At 45.5% G+C, this 21,737-nt stretch overlaps 1 protein-coding gene and 1 non-coding gene across 6 annotated transcripts in view; one reads left to right on the top strand and one right to left on the bottom strand.

Annotated features, from left to right (window-relative positions):
- IQSEC1 (IQ motif and Sec7 domain ArfGEF 1) overlaps positions 1–21,737 on the bottom strand; it is a 661,275-nt gene that overhangs the window by 180,207 nt on the left and 459,331 nt on the right. The gene's annotated exons all lie outside the window — the stretch shown is intronic.
- On the top strand, positions 10,574–10,705 carry LOC114806712. The gene has a single exon (XR_003754774.1). It is a non-coding gene; the product is annotated as a small nucleolar RNA SNORA7 (small nucleolar RNA).

The raw sequence follows: 21,737 nt of genomic DNA, 5'->3' as shown, positions 1-21,737 counted from the left end.
TTGAAGGAAGTGTCCAAAACACAGGTTTTAGATTAACTGTGGATTCTGTCATCCATGCCCTCCCTGTGCCCATTATCCTGGATGGCAGAGTCACACAGAACAGTGCATAATGGCAGTTTTCAGTGTTGATTCCTTTTTCACCTTATAAACTGTTACTCTAAACCCTCAGCAAACAAGTTGAAACCCTCAAATTTCAGAAAGTGAATCTTTGGGACTTTCTGCTTAACTCTTCTTCCAAAGTGACACCAGCTTATAAACTGCAGTCTTCCTGTGGTACCCAATACACACCCAGAGGGGCACAAACAGGAGTTGCTCTAAACACCACATCTGGACTTTCAGACAGACCATCACTGTTTTTAAATTATCCAAACAAATGCAGCACAGCACCATCATCTGTGGCTGGTCTCTGGGGATCTCATTAGAGCTCTGAGCCGAGCTGCAAGAAAGCCTGTCCAGAAATCTGACGGGACAGGATGAAAAGAGGGGGGAAAACTAAAAAAAGAGTGCAGAAGGGGACCCCATTGCAGGTAACTTTAAGACAATGAAAAAAGTTCAGCCATTTCCCCACTAACAGGTAGAACTCATTAGGATGAAGCTCTGGGTCCAGGAAAGGGCAGGATAGAAAATGGAGCTTTAGCATTGAGAATAGGTGAGGTTACTAAAAACTTATTACTTAAGCTCTTGAAAAGCTATTTGGAGGCAATTACCTTATGATGATTCTTAACACGTACGGTGCATACCTCCACCAAGTTTTAGGAATCATTTACCACGCCAGAGATATGTAGACCTTTGGGGTTGGGGAAGGGTAGGGAGAAAAGTTGGATAAGCTTGAGGTCTAATCTGGCTGGAACAAAGGAAAAAGGGCATCATCTCTTTTTTCAGCCCACATTGCTCCTGGTCCTATTTGTTCTCAACTCCTCTGGGGTCACTGAATGGACTACACAGATTGACCTGAGATGTAAATGAAGACAAAAAAAAACTTGACAGAACACCCATCCATCCTCTAGTGCTGTGCTTGGGAACGGATTTTCCCAGTTTACTGTTATTGGTTGTGACTGAGCCACTTCTCTTGAGTGGAACAGGGTGCTTCAAAACAGATTTGAAGGGGAAGAGAGAAGGGGGAAATGGGGAAGAGACTCTCCCCCTGCCCCCCCCCCCCATTTCCCAGAAGCCATCGGGACATTCAACAGAACCTAATTTTCCTAAAGCTTGTTGTGGGCAGGAGTGTGTCTGCTTATTGTTATATTGTATTCTCCCAAGCATTTAATACAGTGCTCTGCATACATTAAGAACTCAATATGATTGAATGAATGAATGAATGAATGAATGAATGAATGAAGCATTTCCCAGAGGAAAAGCCACTCTGTTGGCTGCTTTTACCTCTGCTGGTAGCTGTGTTTTGGAGTCTTTTACTGTTGACTGTCTTGTTAGTACACTGCCAGAAGAATGTTTCCAGCAGCGTGGCACAGTGGAAAGAGCACGGGCTTGGAAGTAGGAGGTCATGGGTTCGAATCCCACTCTGCCACTTGTCAGCTGTGTGACTGTGGGCAAGTCACTTAACTTCTCTGAGCTTTAGTTATCTCACCTGTCAAATGGGGATTAAGACTGTGAGCCTCAAGTAGGACAACCTGATTACCCTGTATCTCCCCTGGCAGTTAGAACAGTGCTCTGCACATAGTAAGCGCTTAACAAATACCAACATTATTATTATTAGTTTCTCTTTGTTACCTGATAGCTGTGATAAAATTGCCCAGAGATATAAGGATTGCCTTTAAAAATGCCAGCTTCCATTCTTCTCCCTCCCAATCAAAAGCAATAAGGGAGAAGCACATAGGCTGTGCAGGCTGTAACCAGGCCACATGTTAAGAAGCCTCTCGATTCATTAATCAGTCTTGCTGAGTGCAGGGCAAATCGTAGTCTGTGTAAAACATTTATTTAAATCCTTCTGTTCATAATCTTTGCAACTGCAGTGTTGATTTAGCATTGTCTTTAGCTATTATTCTGTTGGGAACCTAGTTCAGCCATGGTTACTGGGACTTTTACAAAGCTAGTAAATAGATCATGCCCAGCCTCCCCAATCCCTCTTTCTCTGGGGTGTGCTGAGTACAGCAGGGTTTGTATTATTAATTTTAATCCTTCTTCAGTGTAAGTCAGGCAGGCAAGCTTACCAACCTCACAAAGCATATGCTTCAGAGTCAAATAATTTTGATGGTCACTCTTACACTTCCTCTTCTACTGTGTTTGGGGTGAAATGGCCCCAGTTCACCACAGGGGAATTTGGTAACAAGGATCCAGCTTCAGCAGGTTGGCCCCTTTGAAGTTTTGGAAAATGAGGCTTTAAGACCAATATCTTCAGTAGTGGTTCAGTGATGCTCAGTGGGATTTACTGAGCACTGTAGGCTGAGAAAGTGCTTGGGAAAGCAGGATGGAATTGATAGACAGGATCCCTGCCCTCAAGAAGCTAACCCATTTAACTTTTCTCATTTGCAACTGGATGACCCATTTCTGATGCAAATGTAGTAGTACTAGGCACTGTGGTGGCAAGGAGAAGACAAGGAGCCTCCCTTCCTGGGGGTCTAGATATTGTAGTTTTTTTCCTATTAATTTCCCCTCCCCAAGTTAAGTCAGAGTCTTCCAAGAATAAGCTACACTTTGGGAATCAAGGGAAAATGATTACTGTGCAATTTAAGCACTTACTATGTGCCAAGCACGGTATTAAACAACAGGGTAGATAAACTATAAAACAGACCTAAGTCCTTCTTTCACATGGGGGTCATAGTCTAAGTGGGAAGGAGAACAGGTATTAATCCTTGAGGCACAAAGAAGTGACTTGCCCAAAGTCCCACAGCAGGCAAGTGGCAGAGCTGGGATTAGAACCCAGGTATTCCAGCTCCCATGCCTGTGCTCTTTCCACTAGGCCACATTATCAGACCCCCAGAATAAAGTTACCCCATCAGTATCCTGAATGGTTCTCTGCTTGAATGACTCAATTCAAATTACAAAGATGCCTAGTTTCCAGGGCTCACTTTGGTCTGGGACGCCACCCAGACACCATTGAAGTTGGTCGTTCATAATCCTAGTGGCATTATTGGATTATTGAGGATGACAGCACCATCTCAGAGTCATAACAAATTTAAAGTGTAGCTGAGGCCTGGCAGCTCTTTCATTTCAAAATTAAGCACTGCTAATTTACAGCTTGGGAGTAGCTTAGACACGAGGAGAGCCTGGCTCATTGCCTTATTAAATCTCACTTTATTCCTTGGAGATCATGAGGAGCAGGTGCCACTACAGAGGAAGTTTGTTTTCTCAAGGGTTTCTCAGTCACACCTATAATGCCATGGCACAGGCTGCTCATGGTAGAGAATTTGGGAATAGCACTGTACAGCTATAGGTATATACAGTTGAGTAATACTGGAGTTTAAGGGTATTATTGTATTCCTGACTTGTTACCACATTTGATTGTAAGCTTCTTAGAGAGCCAATGAATTCTCTTTCCCCCTTTACTCTCAACAACCCATAGTACCATACTACTACTAATAATTATGGTACTTATTAAGCACTTACATGCCAAGCATTGGGGTAGATATAAGCTAATCAGGTTGGATACACTCCCTGTCCCAAATGGGGCTCACACTCTTAATCCCCATATTACAGATGAGGTTACTGAGGTCCAGAGAAGTGACTCACCCTAGGTCACACAGCAGAGCCAGGATTAGAACAAGTCTTTTTGACTCCCAGACCCATGCTCTATCCACTAAGCCATGCTGCTCCTCACAGTGAGTTTTCAATCAAACCCGTTGATTCACTAGATATGGGAAATAGAAGCAATGAGAGCTGAAGTGACAATAAATTCATAGGTCTCCAGACTAAAAGCTGCCTCTTCCCTTCCCAGAATATCCAGATAACTATCACCATGCCCAATCCTAAACTACTTTCTTCTCCATCTGTACTGGGAAGGTTAAAAAAGCAAACAACAAAAAAACAAGAACTTTGCAATGGGGCAGGGGGAGGGGAGGGTCCCTGAAAGTGTTTTTGAAGGAACAGTCCTTTTATGAGGGAGGATATGCTACCTACGAAGTGAAGATAAGGCTGGTAAACTTGATTCCTATTTAATCAAATCAATTAATTGTATTTACTGAGCACTTACTGTGTACGGCACACTCTATTAAGTGCATGGGAGAGTATAATACAGCAGTCAGTAGACACATTTCCGGCCCACAAGGAGCCTAGAGGGGGAGACAGACATTAACATAAATTAATAACAGCTACTTAAATAAGTGCTGCGAGGCTGAGGTGAATATCAAGTGCAAAAAGGGTACAGATCCAAGTGCATATGTGAAGGGAGAGGGAGTAGGGGAAGAGGGTTTAGTTGAGGAAAGGCCTCTTGGAGATGTGATTTTAACAACGTTTTGAAAGTGGGGAGAGTAGTGGTTCGTCATATACAGAGGGAAGAGAGTTCCAGGCCAGAGGGAGGATGTGGGCAAGGGGTCAGTGGCAAGATAGAGGTACAGTGAGGAAGTTGGTGTTGGAGGAGCAAAGTGTGTGAATGAGGATAGTCGCCTAGGAGGAGTATTGATTGCTGTTTAGGGCATGAAAGGCAATTGTGTGTTCACCTAATGACAAGCTCAAAGGAGGTTTTTATGTCTGAAACTAATTTCCTGTAAAGGTCAAAGGCTGCTGAGGGATGTCTTATTACTGAGGGTTCCATTCCCTCTACACTTTGAAAAGTTTTCCTTCTGGGAAGACAAGCTAGCCTTGGTCTCTAGCATTTTTCACTTTTAATTTTCCCTATAGGAAGAAAATTCTTAGGCCTTTTGTCTATTTAAAAATCACTTCCAACTTGAACTTTGGAACTCCAATCTTTCACATTTATAATTCTTAGTGAATATGGTCTTTTTCCTTAAGAAGGGAAGAAAATACAGGAGAGACTGACAGACTCCCACAGGTTAGGTGGGAAATAAATCCCCAGTGACAGCAGGGCCCTCAAGTCATAGAGGAGGCAAGTGACTTGCATAAAATCACCCAGCAGGCCAATGGCAGAGCTGAGATTAGAATCCGGGTAATCTGACTCAAAAAACTCATTCTCTATTAGCCCACACTACCTCTGTGCAGATTTCTCACTTCAAAAAGGGAACATAAGCATAACTGGTATGCATCAAGAGCACATAGAATGGATGTTTCTTTTATGCTCCATATTTTTGTCTAGGAGACCTAGATTTAGCCTAAAAATCAGAGCACAGTGTCATCCTGAATTTAAAAATCACCACCTCCTGTTCAGGAGGCAGAGAGAAAAAAAAGGAAAGCATCAGTGAAAGCCTGAGTCCCATAGAGCCATTCTTAACTTTCAGGCAGTTTGGATGTGCGTGAGGTTCCCCTGTAATAGGCAGCAAATTATTCACTTGAAGTTGGTCATGGTATGCACACCCTCAGGAGCCCAGTTGGGACTAGGGGTGGATACAGCCTTCCCACATCTTCTAACTTGATAGATTTACATCCTGACTCCTCAAGATTTGGTCCAGATGTGTACACTCAACTGACATCTTATAGGTGCTTTCAGAGCTGTGGAATAACTTGGATAATTTTTGCAGTATTTGATTTAGATATTCCTCAAGATAGACCATGTTCTTGAGGAGAGAGAAACTGCCTCTGACCTCCTTTTTCACATGTCTGATGACTTTATTACTAACTTTCAGCAGAGAAATCTTTTTAGGGGAGACTTCACATTATATCCCCTTTATATGGTTTTACAGAACCCTATTATCGGTTTGCTTCTTGAGACAAGTTATATCACTGCATCACAAACCTCCTTCCTCCAGTCACTGTTAAGCACAAGGTTTGAGGGATCAGAGTAAATATTTTTAATTACCATTGTTCCATGAGCTGAAGTGCAATAATGGATCTCCTCCACTACAAAAAAAAAATCCACTTAACTTTTTAGCTCAGAGGGAAATACTTCAGATTAAGTGATAAGAAGCTTCATGTGAAATGGCCAAACGGTCAAGGCAATATTCAAAGACTAGAAGTAACCGATCTTTTTAGACTGGGAGGTCTTTCCCTATCTCCAGGCAGAATTACATTTAAACTATCCTGGACAGTTGAGGGTCTTCCTAGGTTTTAAAGCCCTCTAGGGCTTCAAATTCCTGCTCACCTGTTCTCAAGTATTCTCGTATTCATTCAAGTATAAGATTGAATGAATAAATGGATAGTCCTTTCGATGACCTAGAGCTTTCCCAGCAAATGTAAAATGGGATGTGCATCTGCTTAGAGATCACTGGCCAAATGACATTGTGAAGACACTCCAATAATGCCCACACTATCAACCTGCCAGAGAAACACCTGGAACCAGACAATCTGCTCAAAGCCATTGCCAGGCAATGGTAGGAATTTAGATAAGATCATGCTTTCTTAGGATTTGTGTGGGTCAGCTGGGTAGTCAAGAAGCACCACCATGCTCTCTCTGACTTGTACATACCCTCAAGTCACTGCCACCTAGGGATGAAGTTCAGTGGATTGTTGATTTTCACAGAGCAATTAAATCACTGCATCAATAATCCAACACCTATGTATGTGCAGATATATAAGGTACACTGTTTTTCAAGGACAGATTATCTTCATATTTTTTTTTAAACCCTTCTATATAGTTGCTAGAGCAGTGCTATATGCCATGTGATGATTCAAGAAATACTACTGATCAAGGTGGTTTCATACACACAAACTGGTGCAAGGTACAGGGGAAAAAGTGAGGAATCTTAAGCACAGGAGTGATACATGTTAGCTTTCTCCCCCCAGAACTGTAAGTACTGTTCTAAATTGCCCACACAAAAAGAGAACAGAAGAAACTCAACAACCAAGCAATACAAATCTGAACAGATTGCAGCACTGAGAAGCAAGAAGACCAGGCTGTGGAAGTCACTACCAAAACAAATTATGAAATTAATAAGCAACTCAAGCTTCCTGTGGTGAAAGGTCTGCCCCAGTCACCAAACTGGGGGGTTCTCCAAGACCAGAGACCCTCAGAAGGATAAAGGATAGAAGCACAAGAAGCAGTGCCATGGAACCCTTTCTGGAATAGGGTTAAACCAACAGGAGCAGAGATGACAACAATTTGAAGCCACATTATTTTTGAGGGATTTTCAAAATACTCTTCCTTTTAGGTGAAACACCATACAGCTCAGAATAGAATGAAACTACCCAGATGATTTAGGATGAAATCCTGTAGGACATCTTTACCTAGCTCATAGACATAAACTTCCACCTGTAACTCAAACTCAGCTTCTCAGAACAGTTACAATTCTCTGGGAATCCATCTTGTCCATATCCCATCTTCAGTTAACCCAGCCTGCCATGGGTCTTAGTATAGATCAATCACCTGGATTCAGTTTCTTACAGATAATTTCATTCATTCAATAGTATTTATTGAGTGCTTACTATGTGCAGAGCACTGTACTAAGCGCTTGGAATGAACAAGTCGGCAACAGATAGAGACAGTCCCTGCCCTTTGATGGGCTTACAGTCTAATCGGGGGAGACGGACAGACGAGAACAATGGCAATAAATAGAGTCGAGGGGAAGAACATCTCATAAAAACAATGGCAACTAAATAGAATCAAGGCGATGTACATTTCATTAATAAAATAGAGTAATGAAAATACATACAGTTGAGCAGACGAGTACAGTGCTGAGGGGATGGGAAGGTAGAGGGGGAGGAGCAGAGGGAAATGGGGGGAAAAGAGGGTTAAGCTGCGGAGAGGTGAAGGGGGGGTGGTAGAGGGAGTAGAGGGAGAAGGGGAGCTCAGTCTGGGAAGGCTTCTTGGAGGAGGTGAGTTTTAAGTAGGGTTTTGAAGAGGGGAAGAGAATTAGTTTGGCGGAGGTGAGGAGGGAGGGCATTCCAGGACCGCGGGAGGATGTGGCCCAGGGGTTGACAGCGGGATAGGCGAGACCAGACCGAGGGATGGTGAGGAGATGGGCGGCAGAGGAGCGGAGCGTGTGGGGTGGGCAGTAGAAAGAGAGAAGGGAGGAGAGGTAGGAAGGGGCAAGGTGATGTAAAGCCTTGAAGCCTAGAGGAGTTTTTGTTTGGAGCGGAGGTTGATAGGCAACCACTGGAGGTGTTTAAGAAGGGGAGTGACATGCCCAGATCGTTTCTGCAGGAAGATGAGCCGGGCAGCGGAGTGAAAAATAGACTGGAGCGGGGCGAGAGAGGAGGAAGGGAGATCAGAGAGAAGGCTGACACAGTAGTCTAGCCGGGATATAACAAGAGCCTGTAGCAGTAAGGTAGCCGTTTGGGTGGAGAGGAAAGGGTGGATCTTGGCGATATTGTAAAGGTGAAACCGGCAGATCTTGGTAACGGATAGGATGTCTGGGGTGAATGAGAGAGCTGAATCAAGGATGACACCAAGGTTGCAGGCTTGAGAGACGGGAAGAATGGTGGTACCATCCACAGTGACAGGGAAGTCAGGAAAAGGGACAGGGCTGATCACCTGCCCTGCCACCCATTCTCCTGGAAAGCCCTTTAGAAAAACCTCAAATCAGACCCAACAAACTCACCCTTGCATAGAGTCACCTCCCTAGAGCTGGAACGAGACTGCTCTCTGAAAGGGAGGTGAGGTAGTCAAGAATGTTTAGGGCAAATGATGCTTCACCTTTCTAGCCAATCTCTAGCCCACAAGTTTTCTTTCACAAGTTTCACCTGCCCACTCCACTGATTTTGTTGTTAGAGATTTTGCTCTTAGAGAGAGACTGCTCTCTCTAAGGTCACCCATGACCTCCTTCTTGCCAAATCCAATGGCTCCTACTCCATTCTGATCCTCCTTGACCTCTCTGCTGCCTTTGACACTGTCGACCATCCCCTCCTCCTCCATACCTTATCTCACCTTGGCTTCACGGACTCTGTCCTCTCCTGGTTCTCCTCTTACCTCTCTGGCCGATCATTCTCGGTCTCCTACGCTGGAGCCTCCTCCCCCTCCCATCCTTTAACTGTTGGAGTTCCTCAAGGGTCAGTTCTTGGCCCTCTTCTGTTCTCCATTTACACTCACTCCCTCGGTGAACTCATCCGCTCTCACGGCTTTGACTACCATCTCTACGCAGATGACACGCAGATCTACATCTCCGCCCCTGTCCTCTCCCCCTCCCTTCAGGCTCGCATCTCCTCCTGCCTCCGGGACGTCTCCACCTGGATGTCGGCCCGCCACCTAAAACTCAACATGAGCAAGACTGAGCTCCTCATCTTCCCTCCCAAACCCGGTCCGCTCCCAGACTTCTCTATCACCGTGGATGGCACGACCATCCTTCCCGTCCCGCAGGCCCGCAATCTCCGTGTCATCCTTGACTCGTCCCTCTCGTTCACCCCACACATCCTATCCGTTACCAAGACCTGCCGGTTTCACCTCTACAATATCGCCAAGATCTGCCCTTTCCTCTCCACCCAAACGGCTACCTTACTATTACGGGCTCTCGTTATATCCCGGCTAGACTACTGTGTCAGCCTTCTCTCTGACCTCCCTTCCTCCTCTCTCGCCCCGCTCCGGTCTATTCTTCACTCCGCTGCCCGGCTCATCTTCCTGCAGAAACGATCTGGGCATGTCACTCCCCTTCTTAAACAACTCCAGTGGTTGCCTATCGACCTCCGCTCCAAACAAAAACTCCTCACTCTAGGCTTCAAGGCTCTCCATCACCTTGCCCCTTCCTACCTCTCCTCCCTTCTCTCTTTCTACTGCCCACCCCGCACGCTCCGCTCCTCTGCCGCCCACCTCCTCACCGTCCCTCGGTCTCGCCTATCCCGCCGTCGACCCCTGGGTCACGTCCTCCCGCGGTCCTGGAACGCCCTCCCTCCTCACCTCCGCCAAACTGATTCTCTTTCCCTCTTCAAAATCTTACTTAAAAATCACCTCCTCCAAGAGGCGTTCCCAGACTGAGCTCCTCTTCCCCCCTACTCCCTCTGCCATCCCCCCTTTACCTCTCCGCAGCTAAAGCCTCATTTTCCCCTTTTCCCTCTGCTCCTCCACCTCTCCCTTCCCATCCCCACAGCACTGTACTCGTCCGCTCAACTGTATATATTTTCGTTACCCTATTTATTTTGTTAATGAATTGTACATCGCCTTGATTCTATTTAGTTGCCATTGCTTTTACGAGATGTTCTTCCCCTTGACGCTGTTTAGTGCCATTGTTCTTGTCTGTCCGTCTCCCCCGATTAGACTGTAAGCCCGTCAAACGGCAGGGACTGTCTCTATCTGTTGCCGACTTGTTCATCCCAAGCACTTAGTACAGTGCTCTGCACATAGTAAGCGCTCAATAAATACTATTGAATGAATGAATGATTTTAACAAGGCACTGAGTAAGGGAGAAAAGGACTACAGGGGATAGAGTCCAGATACAGCTGGAGGCAATCAGTTAACCCTCCAGGCCTCCAAAGACAATTAGTGTTAAACCAGGAATGTGGTGTAGGGCAAAGTCAGGTGTGGGGATTCTTGAAAACAGGAACCCTACACCTCGATAATCTGCTCAGCCACGGAACAAATTTCCTTGGGAAAATCCTACTCTAGGATTTAATCAATCAATTGGTGGTATTTATTGAGCACTATCCCTCAAGGTTGTACCTGGAGAGTTTCCAGTACTCTACCAGTCTCAACTATGGGAGGGAGAGTCAAGCAGAGGTATCCCATTCCTAGCTTGGGCAGTGGCTAGTGAGTGGAAAGCAATCTGCTACAAGTCAAAACTCACTCATGCTGGGCAGCAGCAGCATGGGAGAGAGTTGAGGGCAGAGACTCGAGTTTACTGTGTGGAAGGAGGCAATGGTAAACCACTTCCAAATTTTTACCAAGAAAACTTTATCGATACACTACTAGAATAATTGCAGATGGAGGTGTTTTGGGAGAGATATGTCTGTGGTGTCGCTATGGGTCGGAGATGACTTGACAGCATAAGATTGAGCACTAACTGTGTGCAGAACATTGTAAGCCAATCATCTTTTCAAGGAACAAAAATATTTTTCCTTTTGTCCTCATAAAGACCCCATTTTCAGGTGTGCAAACGGGAAGACTGAGAAATATAGAGGGAAAGGACTGGCTTTCTAGTTAAAAAAAAATGGCAATCTGGAGTGCAAAATAAATGTGTTTCAGAGCCAGAGGGGCTCTAAAATTCTTAAGAAGACTTTCTGATAAGAACACATGAAAGTGGGGAGAAGTTGGTGGTGTTGGAGCAGTGGAAGCAAAGGAACTTCTGTGACTGTTCAGAGCTTGATGTGGCCCACATGAATATTGGCTCGTTGGGATTTTCCCAGAATTCTGGACGGGCCAGTCTGGCCCTAGTGGTTATTGTTGCACATTGTGGGTTTACAGTTGTTTTGGTTGATCCAGTTTTTGGAGCTCTTTAGAATTGGAAAATTCGGAGTTTAAGAACACATTTATAATTAGGAAGTTCATGGGATGTTGTCTAAAGCAGCAAGGTGGCCAAGGTAAAATTGGCTAGACAGTGGTATACTTTTTTTTTAAAAAACCCATATAGGGCAGGGATTGGATTCAATCTGATAACCTTGTATCTAGCCGAGTACTTAACAGGTAGTAAGTGCTCAGTAAATGCCATAATTGCTTTTATCTGAGGCAAACTGCCTGTAAAAAAATATTAAACCTAGAAACTAAGGGACTCCATAAGAGAAGCTCAACACAAGTACAGCTCCTAAAAATCTGGTTAGTCTAACAAAACACTTTTGCAGCCCTGAAGGCAAGACTTAATGATGTATGGTGTATCATTTCCAAAGGATGGATTTTTCTGATGCCCATAGTCAGCCCCAAATCACCAACTTGGTATGCCTTGTAGAAAAGATAATTGCCCTGGCTATGCTTGGTGCAGAGACAATAAAAATGCTAGCTATGATTCTGGATCTACCCCATGGATTCCATGTTCGATTATTCTTTTGCCTTCCTGGAGCTTTACATTTCATTATTAAACTTAGGAGCAGAAATGATCTCAAATGAAAAAAGAAGACCCCCCCCCCCCCCAAAATGACTTGGAGGAGCATTAGAAACAATGTCCTGGAAGATCAATGATGATATAATAATAATTATAGTATTTAAGTGCTTGCTATGTGCCAGACACTGTACTAAGAGCTGGGGTGGATACGGGCAAATCGGGTTGGACACAGTCCATGTACCACATGGGGCTCACATTCTCAATCCTCATTTTACAGATAAAATAACTGAGGCCCAGAAAAGTGAAGTGACTTGCCCAAGGTCACACAGCAGACATGTGGCAGAGCTGGAATTAGAACCCTTGACCTTCTTACTCCCAGGCCTGTGCTCTATCTACTACGCCATGCTGCTTCTATAACAATAATTGTGGACTTGTTAAGCACTTACTATGTGCCAAGCACTGTTCTAAGCACTGGTGTAGGTACAAGTCGATAAGGTTGGACACAGTCCCTGTCCCACATAGGGCTCACAGTCTTAATCCCCATTTTGCAGATGAGGTAACTGATGCCCAGAGAATTTAAGTGACTTGTCCAAGATCAGACAGCAGACATGTGGCAGAGTCAGGATTAGAACCCAGGACCTTCTGACTATAAGCCATGCTGCTTCTAATAAAGGCACATTTGACCATATAATACTTCTCTTTTCCAGGTGACTGCAGAGGGCAGACTTTGCTTCTCGTGTCCCTTTAGGTTTGAGTGGGAGAGAGAAGCAATGGAAGAAAAAGTTGAGTCTTATTTTAGTGACATTTGTTAAGCACTTACTATATGTGTCAAGCACTGTATACAAGTTAATCAGGTCGGACACAGCTCCTGTGCCACATGGGGCTTATGGTCTAAGTAGGAGGGAGAACAGGTATTGAATCCACATTTTACAGTTGGGAAAACTGAGGCACAGAGAAGGTAAGTGACTTGCCCAAGGTCACAGCAGGGTAGTGGCAGCACCAGAATTAGAACTCAGGTCCTCTGATTTCCAGGCCCAGGCTTTTTCCACTAGGCCACACTGCTTCCCATGTTGCTTGACCTTCTGTTATGGTGATCGCCAAGAAACCTCTCTCCTACTCTAGTACTGAGCCTTTTCAGACTTATTTTGGGTACATGGGTTCTTTCTTTGCTGAAGAAATCACAGAAGTAATTCTGGTTGTGTAAACACAAATGAACATTTTGATTCTTCACAGATATGTAAATCTGTATCACTTCATAGTCTGCTACCAGGAGCAAGGACTTTCAATCATCCACGGTCATCAGAGACAGGAAGAGCATGGAAAATTGAAATCCATGGATAATTCAAAAATCTAATTTTCATCATTAACACAAATGGACTCCCAACAGAACTTTTTACCAGAACTGTTCCCAAGATGTAAACTTTACTGGTTTGATTTCCCTATTCTGACAGAAGTGTTAGCAAATAGTAACCTAATCAAAAGACCGGCAGCCCAGAATCTGAAGAAAGAGAAGCAAAGAGACCTGGATAATCAACAATCCGGATATCCGGCCTCTGGATGACATTCAATAAATGGTGTTGTTGATGATGGATAATTGAGAGTTGACTGTACTGTTAGTATTTTAGAAATGTAGGCCATGTGTCATCTAAGAAGGAGGATTAGATATCTAACTCAGTATCTTGGCACAATTGCTAGACTTTGCATTCTGTTGCCCTCCAGATGATCAGGTTCAATGAGTACAATACTGCATTTTTATCTGATCTTCGGATGAGCAGTTCCATTTAGAGTTTGGGCATTTTTGGAACTTTTCCTCTCCCTTAATTTGAGTAGTCGAGGCAGAGCTCTCCAGGCAGGGTTACAGTGTGAAAATGTCAGGGGCCTTCATCTAAATGTTTTGTATTTCTAGAATGGTCTCTGATCTCAGCTACTCTACACCTATTGCTCTGGGATGCAAGGTAACTGTTACCTGGGTATATGACTGGCACAGCTCTCCCCTTCTGCCTCAATCCACAGAGTTGGCATTTTCCCACACCCAGTCTTTTGGTCCCTTCTGCCTCCCCAGACAATTTACGATCCCTTGAAGTTTTCTTACTCTCCATGTTGCAAAAGAGTTTTTCATTTTGTTTTATGGTATTCACTAACCCACAGCCCTGGATCACCTCCTCCGTCCGCCTCCTACGCTCCTATGCTCGAGCTGCTGAGCGCTGCTGGCGAAAGTCCAAGCACCAAGCCGACCTCACACACTTCAAATTTATCCTTTCCTGCCTTAACTCTGCCCTCTCCTCCGCCAGGCAAAGCTTCTTCTCCTCCCTCATCGACACCCATGCCCGTCACCCCCGCCGATTGTTCCGGACCTTTAACTCTCTCCTTAGGCCCCCTGTTCCTCCCCCTCCCCCATCTCTCACCCCTAATGATCTGGCCACCTATTTCCTCACGAAAATCAACACGATCGGGTCTGAGCTCCCCAAAGTCACCCCTCCGCCTCTCCCCTCCCCCCCAACAACCCCCTCCCCTACTTTCCCATCCTTCCCTGCAGTATCCTCAGAGGAGATCTCCTCCCTCCTCGCAAGTGCCACCCCCTCCACCTGCGCCTCGGACCCCATTCCCTCTCACCTTCTTAAAACCATCGCCCCTGCCCTCCTCCCTTCCTTAACTTCTATTTTTAACCACTCAATCTCCAAGGGCTCCTTCCCCTCTGCCTTCAAACACGCCCACGTCTCCCCCATCCTAAAAAAACCTGCTCTTGACCCCACTTCCCCCTCCAGTTATCGTCCTATCTCCCTACTACCCTTCCTTTCCAAAATCTTAGAACGAGTCGTCTACAATCGATGCCTAGAATTCCTTAACTCCCATTCTCTCCTAGACCCCCTCCAATCTGGCTTCCGTCCCCTCCACTCTACCGAGACTGCTCTCTCTAAGGTCACCCATGACCTCCTTCTTGCCAAATCCAATGGCTCCTACTCCATTCTGATCCTCCTTGACCTCTCTGCTGCCTTTGACACTGTCGACCATCCCCTCCTCCTCCATACCTTATCTCACCTTGGCTTCACGGACTCTGTCCTCTCCTGGTTCTCCTCTTACCTCTCTGGCCGATCATTCTCGGTCTCCTACGCTGGAGCCTCCTCCCCCTCCCATCCTTTAACTGTTGGAGTTCCTCAAGGGTCAGTTCTTGGCCCTCTTCTGTTCTCCATTTACACTCACTCCCTCGGTGAACTCATCCGCTCTCACGGCTTTGACTACCATCTCTACGCAGATGACACGCGGATCTACATCTCCGCCCCTGTCCTCTCCCCCTCCCTTCAGGCTCGCATCTCCTCCTGCCTCCGGGACGTCTCCACCTGGATGTCGGCCCGCCACCTAAAACTCAACATGAGCAAGACTGAGCTCCTCATCTTCCCTCCCAAACCCGGTCCGCTCCCAGACTTCTCTATCACCGTGGATGGCACGACCATCCTTCCCGTCCCGCAGGCCCGCAATCTCCGTGTCATCCTTGACTCGTCCCTCTCGTTCACCCCACACATCCTATCCGTTACCAAGACCTGCCGGTTTCACCTCTACAATATCGCCAAGATCCGCCCTTTCCTCTCCACCCAAACGGCTACCTTACTATTACGGGCTCTCGTTATATCCCGGCTAGACTACTGTGTCAGCCTTCTCTCTGACCTCCCTTCCTCCTCTCTCGCCCCGCTCCGGTCTATTCTTCACTCCGCTGCCCGGCTCATCTTCCTGCAGAAACGATCTGGGCATGTCACTCCCCTTCTTAAACAACTCCAGTGGTTGCCTATCGACCTCCGCTCCAAACAAAAACTCCTCACTCTAGGCTTCAAGGCTCTCCATCACCTTGCCCCTTCCTACCTCTCCTCCCTTCTCTCTTTCTACCGCCCACCCCGCACGCTCCGCTCCTCTGCCGCCCACCTCCTCGCCGTCCCTCGGTCTCGCCTATCCCGCCGTCGACCCCTGGGTCACGTCCTCCCGCGGTCCTGGAACGCCCTCCCTCCTCACCTCCGCCAAACTGATTCTCTTTCCTTCTTCAAAATCTTACTTAAAAATCACCTCCTCCAAGAGGCCTTCCCAGACTGAGCTCCTCTTCCCCCTCTACTCCCTCTGCCATCCCCCCTTTACCTCTCCGCAGCTAAAGCCTCATTTTCCCCTTTTCCCTCTGCTCCTCCACCTCTCCCTTCCCATCCCCACAGCACTGTACCCGTCCGCTCAACTGTATATATTTTCGTTACCCTATTTATTTTGTTAATGAATTGTACATCGCCTTGATTCTATTTAGTTGCCATTGTTTTTACGAGATGTTCTTCCCATTGACGCTGTTTAGTGCCATTGTTCTTGTCTGTCCGTCTCCCCCGATTAGACTGTAAGCCCGTCAAACGGCAGGGACTGTCTCTATCTGTTGCCGACTTGTTCATCCCAAGCGCTTAGTACAGTGCTCTGCACATAGTAAGCGCTCAATAAATACTATTGAATGAATGAATGAATGAATTAATGAATTAAGCATTTACTATGTGCCAGGCACTGTACTAAGCGCTGGGATAGGCACAAGCTGATCAGATTGGACACAGTCCATGTCCTGCATGGGGCCCACGGTCTTAATCTCCATTTTATAGATGAGGTAACTAAGGCACAGAAAAGTTAAATGATTGGCCCAAGGTCACACAGCAGATGAGTAGTGGAGATGGAATTAGAACCCAGATCCTTCTCACTCCCTGCCCTGTGCTCTATCCACTGGCCACAAGAGTGTCCCATTTTAAGCTTTCAGCCCTCAAGGATGAATGGCACAAAGTGTTGTGGTGATTTTTTATTTTTTTTTTATTTGCCCACAGGGGACCATGAGTATATTATACTGGATCTGAAAAATACTACCAACTTTTAAGATGAAATATGAAAGGTCAGGCTGCAATAACTATTGAGGCTTCTTGCTATTCTCTGTTTCTAGTAAGATTCTAGCCAGAAGCTGTCTGGACTAGATACTTAAAAATGACATTGAGTGCACACTCCTGGAATAGCAATGTGGTTTCTGACCACAGTTGATTTCTGACTCTGCAGACATCATCTTGATTGCCTGGTAGAAAGATGAGAAGTAGAGGGAACAACCCTGAAACCTCTCTCTAGTTCTTATAGACCCTTCAAAAACTTTTGACCCCATCAGTAGACTGGAACTCTGGAAATTGGATAGTAAATTTTGTTGCTAAGAGAAGTTCACTGAGATAGAGAGATTACTTCACAATGTCACATGGCTTGCAAAATCAAAGCAACACATTATTCTAAAGAGTGATGAGGTTTAAGTTTTTCTTTATTTGCTTATTCATATTATGGTTACCATGATACTACATTTAGTATTAATTTTCATGAGTGTTTCCCAGTATCCAAAGCACATCCCCTGTTGGGTTTTAACAACAATTAAGGGAAGAAGAGTGTGTGATCTTCAGTGTGTGTTTCCTAGAAAGATGGAAACATGGAGTGTGAAAGACTTCAAGATGTGTTTCTCTGGCTCCTACTTCTTGAGGGGGGTGTGGTAATAATGGGATCTTCCCTGGTTTAAGAATGAATTGAGCACCCAAAACACCAAAAACAATACCAATAGCTACAGAACATATAGGAAAATGGGGATTCAATCCTCCTTCCTTCCTCTGATTTAGACTTTGAGCCCCATGTGGGACAGGGACTGTGTCCAACCTGTTTATTTTGTATCTACCCTAGGGCATAGTACAGTGCTTGGCACATAATAAGTGCTTAACAAATGCCTTTTTTTTTTGAAGAGAACAGTTCCAACAACTCTGGATTTACCCAGCATTTTCCATGAGGGGAAAAAGTGATTACTTTGAAATCTTCTATTTAAACTTCCTATTATCATTCCAGGTGATTGGGACATAATCCACTGGCAGTATCAACCCTGGGTCCTTCTATGGGAATTGATTGGATTTCCCATTATCCAATCAAGATTAAACAGCATTCTCCCAGAGGAGCAGGAGAGAGAGGATTGGAGGCTTGGCAGCCTGGAGGTGATTTTAGTTAATTTCAGTCAGTCTCTGAGAGGAACTCCATAGCATAGATATCAAGGACCAGATGGTGTCACTGGGCAGGAGGTTAACTGCTTGTCTAGGGTGGGTACATTGCCTCTTATAAGGCACCAGAAGATCCTTTAATAATAATAATGTTGGTATTTGTTAAGCGCTTACTATGTGCCGAGCACTGTTCTAAGCGCTGGGGTAGACACAGGGGAATCAGGTTGTCCCACGTGGGGCTCACAGTCTTAATCCCCATTTTACAGATGAGGTAACTGAGGCACCGAGAAGTTAAGTGACTTGCCCAAAGTCACACAGCTGACAAGTGGTAGAGCCGGGGTTCGAACCCATGACCTCTGACTCCAAAGCCCGTGCTCTTTCCAGTGAGCCACGCTGCTTCCTACTTAGCAACTTAGTCCACTAGACTGTAAGCTCCTTGAGGGCAGGAATTGTGTCTATTGACTCTACTGTAGGTTACTATCCCAAGCACTTAGTACAGTACTCTGCAATCAGTGAATGGCATTTAAGCACTTACTGTGTGCAGATCACTATATTAAGCACTTGGGAAGGTAAAATACAGCAGAGTCGGCAGACATGTTCCCTGCCTACCAGGAGCTTACAATCTAGAGGGGGGGCTTACAGTCTAGAGTAAGCATTCATTGAAAACCTCTGATGAAACCAAATAGCACCTTAAAGGCCTGTTGATGCCATCTGCCTCTGCTCAGAGCTACATTAGTCTCTTACTTTCTATAGACATTTTAGGGAAATCATAATTGGAAAAATCACTGAATCCTTAGCTGAGAACGATATTCGGTTCTCCTCTCACCCATCCTCTGTCCCTCAGCCATCATCATCACCAAGGATTTAATTCACTGGGTGAATAATATGTAAGTAGTACATGGTAGGGGCATTCCAGAATTACAGATCCTGATTCTTGGCATTGCAAATATTTTTTCACGTATGAGACTAGAAAGGAATAGGGCAATCTTCCTGGTTTACTGGCCAAGCCTGTTCCTCCAGTTGTTTGGGGTTTAGACACCAATCTAAGTGTTAAGACTGCCCATTAAAATAAATCTATTTCAGGTGAAGGAAGGCCATTTCCTTATTTGGTGGGACGAGTATCCACAAATAACTCTCTGTGGAACCTTGCCCTAGTCATTGTTCTCTTTCATGGACCTCAGTTTCCTTATCTGTCAAGTGGGGGTCATGACTAGCCTCATTCTTTGACCCCACCTCACCACCTGCTTCACAGGAATGCTGTGTGGATGAGCTAATCTGGATCAAGTGCTGGGTAAACATAGGCATTATTAATAGTGATGATAATTTTAATACTGTAGTTGTTTTTATTAATTACTCACCATAGTATCTTGCAGAGCTACTTTACTGAATGTAGTTCTATCATCATGAGGACTCTTAATACATTCTCAGCTAGGTAACTCCCTGAAACATCGCTGCTACTGTTTCACATATTGGACATGAAAAAATGAGCATTTTGGTTGTAATGTTGCAAAGGGAGGGTTGAACGCAAGATAACGTGTTTATTCCTGTGTCTTTCTCCATTCTTTGTCCTCCCTACTCCTATCACTGTCGATTACACTCCTAATCATATGCTAAAATTGCTTTTAATTTAGTTCTAGAAGACAGATTGCTGCATGGGGACCACTGACTGGGAGTAGGGCTTAGCCTATATTAAAATGAAAAAGTGGGCTTAGCAGCTGGCCAGGCTGCCTGACAGCTCCCTCTGGTCCGAGATGTAGCAATCAGAAAGTTAAACACATACATGGTGCGGCTTTTGTGATGGCACCTAAGTTAACCGCCCCACCGCATCTCAACCCCCTCTTGTTATCTTCATTCCTCATCACCCCCCAATCATACAGGAGGGTCCAATCTGCAAACCAAGCAGCTGATCAAATTTAGCCCACAAGTCATTTGGAAATGATATTAACTGAGCAAACAGGCGTAACTCTCTGCAAAGAGAGGCCGGCCTCGGTGAACAACAACTAATCAAGATGGAGGGACAGGCAGGATGAATAGAGTCGTAAGGGGAAATTCTTGCTTTTTAACAAAACAAATACAAATAAATCCTCACCAAGCTCCCCTTGCTTGAGGAGTGTAATAGAAATCAGTGGATGACTTACAGGGGATTTTCAGAAGCTCAGCTCCTCTGCTCAGGCTTGGTGACTCAGTTTTCTTATTTGTTCTTCTCGACCAGCACAGCTCTGGGCAGAAAGTGTGAGCTTAGCCACTTGGTGGGGCCAGGGTGGCAGAGTGCAACATGCCTGCCGCAAGATGCTTTTGAGGCTCAGGAATACGCTAAGGGTTAAAGCCCACGATGACAGCTCCTTGCAAATCAGATGAGCCAGACCTGGGGCTGTAAACTTCATTAAATGAAAACATACAGGGCTGTACCCACCCATTTCTCATTTAGTCACAAAATGTGTTTATTCAAGAAAAAAAATACCCACACACACACATAGACCCAATAGCTCAATTCTAAGTTTTCTGGCCTGGCTCCAAAAGAGCAGAGCAATGTGTCCTCTATAGTAGAAGTGTGTCTGAATAAACAGAATCATATTATCTGAAAATTGGCAGGACCCTTTGAGGGTCCATTTCTCCTGCTTCCAGATAGGTCTGAGTCAACTAAGGAAGATGGGAATCTTGTTTTTATAGATCTTCAGAGGTGATTTCAGTCACCCATTCCTTTGACCTTTGTTGTTAGGAAGTGCTCTCTATTTATCCAACTTAAATCCCTCCTGTGGTGCTAATGCAGCCTTTCCAGGAAGTCAAACTTTTTTCCAGGATTCCAAGTGATCGTCCAGCCCTTCCACCCATCTTCCCTCCCTCTGGGAGACCTCTGATGTCCAAGACATAGATGGACTAATTTTAGCTGACCCTTGTTTGGAGAAGAGGGCTATAGTCAACAATAGGATAGTTTCTGTCCTGGAGCCCACGTGACTGGTGACAAGTGAGGTCAAAGATCTCTCCTTTCTTCTAGCCCCACATTTCACTTCTCCCCAGAAAAAATATAGGAGGGGAGAGAAAAGTGAATTCCTAAAAGGAGCTGCAATACAGGTTGAAACCACCAGGGGTCACACTGTCCATGGTGAGCAATGCCTTGTTTATTAAGTTTTGGGTTTTTCTTTTTTTTTTTTAATTCTCTCCCTTAAATTCTGACACCTTAGTACTATGAGGGTTGTGGGTCTGGCGGTGCCAGTGCTAGGAAGAGGGGAACTAGACCTCCTTGATCCACAGCGCAATCAGACCCTGTCCCCTCTCCAGGCTCTGGTGCTGGTGGGTCCCTGGACCGAGGAATGAGCCAATAAGGTCCAATTTCTCTTCCCCGGCCTGCAACCCCATAACAGCCAGGCTCCTTACCATACCCCAAGCTCTGGTCTTGCTGGGGCTGAGGGGAGACAATGGGGTCCGGTAGCCCTGGCATGGGAGGAGAAACAGGGCAAGGTAGAGGAGGGTAAGGAAGAACCCATCCTCTCTACTCACAGGCTCCTTACTATCCTCAACCCTGACTTCTCCCTGGCTGTCCCCTCCCCCCCCCCCCCGACCTACCTGCTTCCCAAACCAAATTCAGAAATTGCTGGATTTGGGGGAGGGAGTGGGATCAGGGTTAAGGAACTCCCTGGCTCTCAGCTCAAGGGCTCTTTTCTCTTCTCAGAGTAAGAGTGAGGTTGGGCACTTGCCCATTGGTTGCCCCCTCAGTCAAAGTTGCAAAAGTCAACCTTGGTGGATTCTGGGGCAAAAGGGTATCCTTACCAAAGGGTAGCTTGGGGCTCTGGCTCATGCAGTTAATTGCATCCTACTGGGACGC

This window comes from Ornithorhynchus anatinus, chromosome X1 (assembly GCF_004115215.2).
Source record: "Ornithorhynchus anatinus isolate Pmale09 chromosome X1, mOrnAna1.pri.v4, whole genome shotgun sequence".
Classification (NCBI taxonomy): Eukaryota; Metazoa; Chordata; class Mammalia; order Monotremata; family Ornithorhynchidae; genus Ornithorhynchus; species Ornithorhynchus anatinus.
Note: the sequence above shows the minus strand (reverse complement) of the source record. Positions and strands in the feature narration are given on the sequence as shown.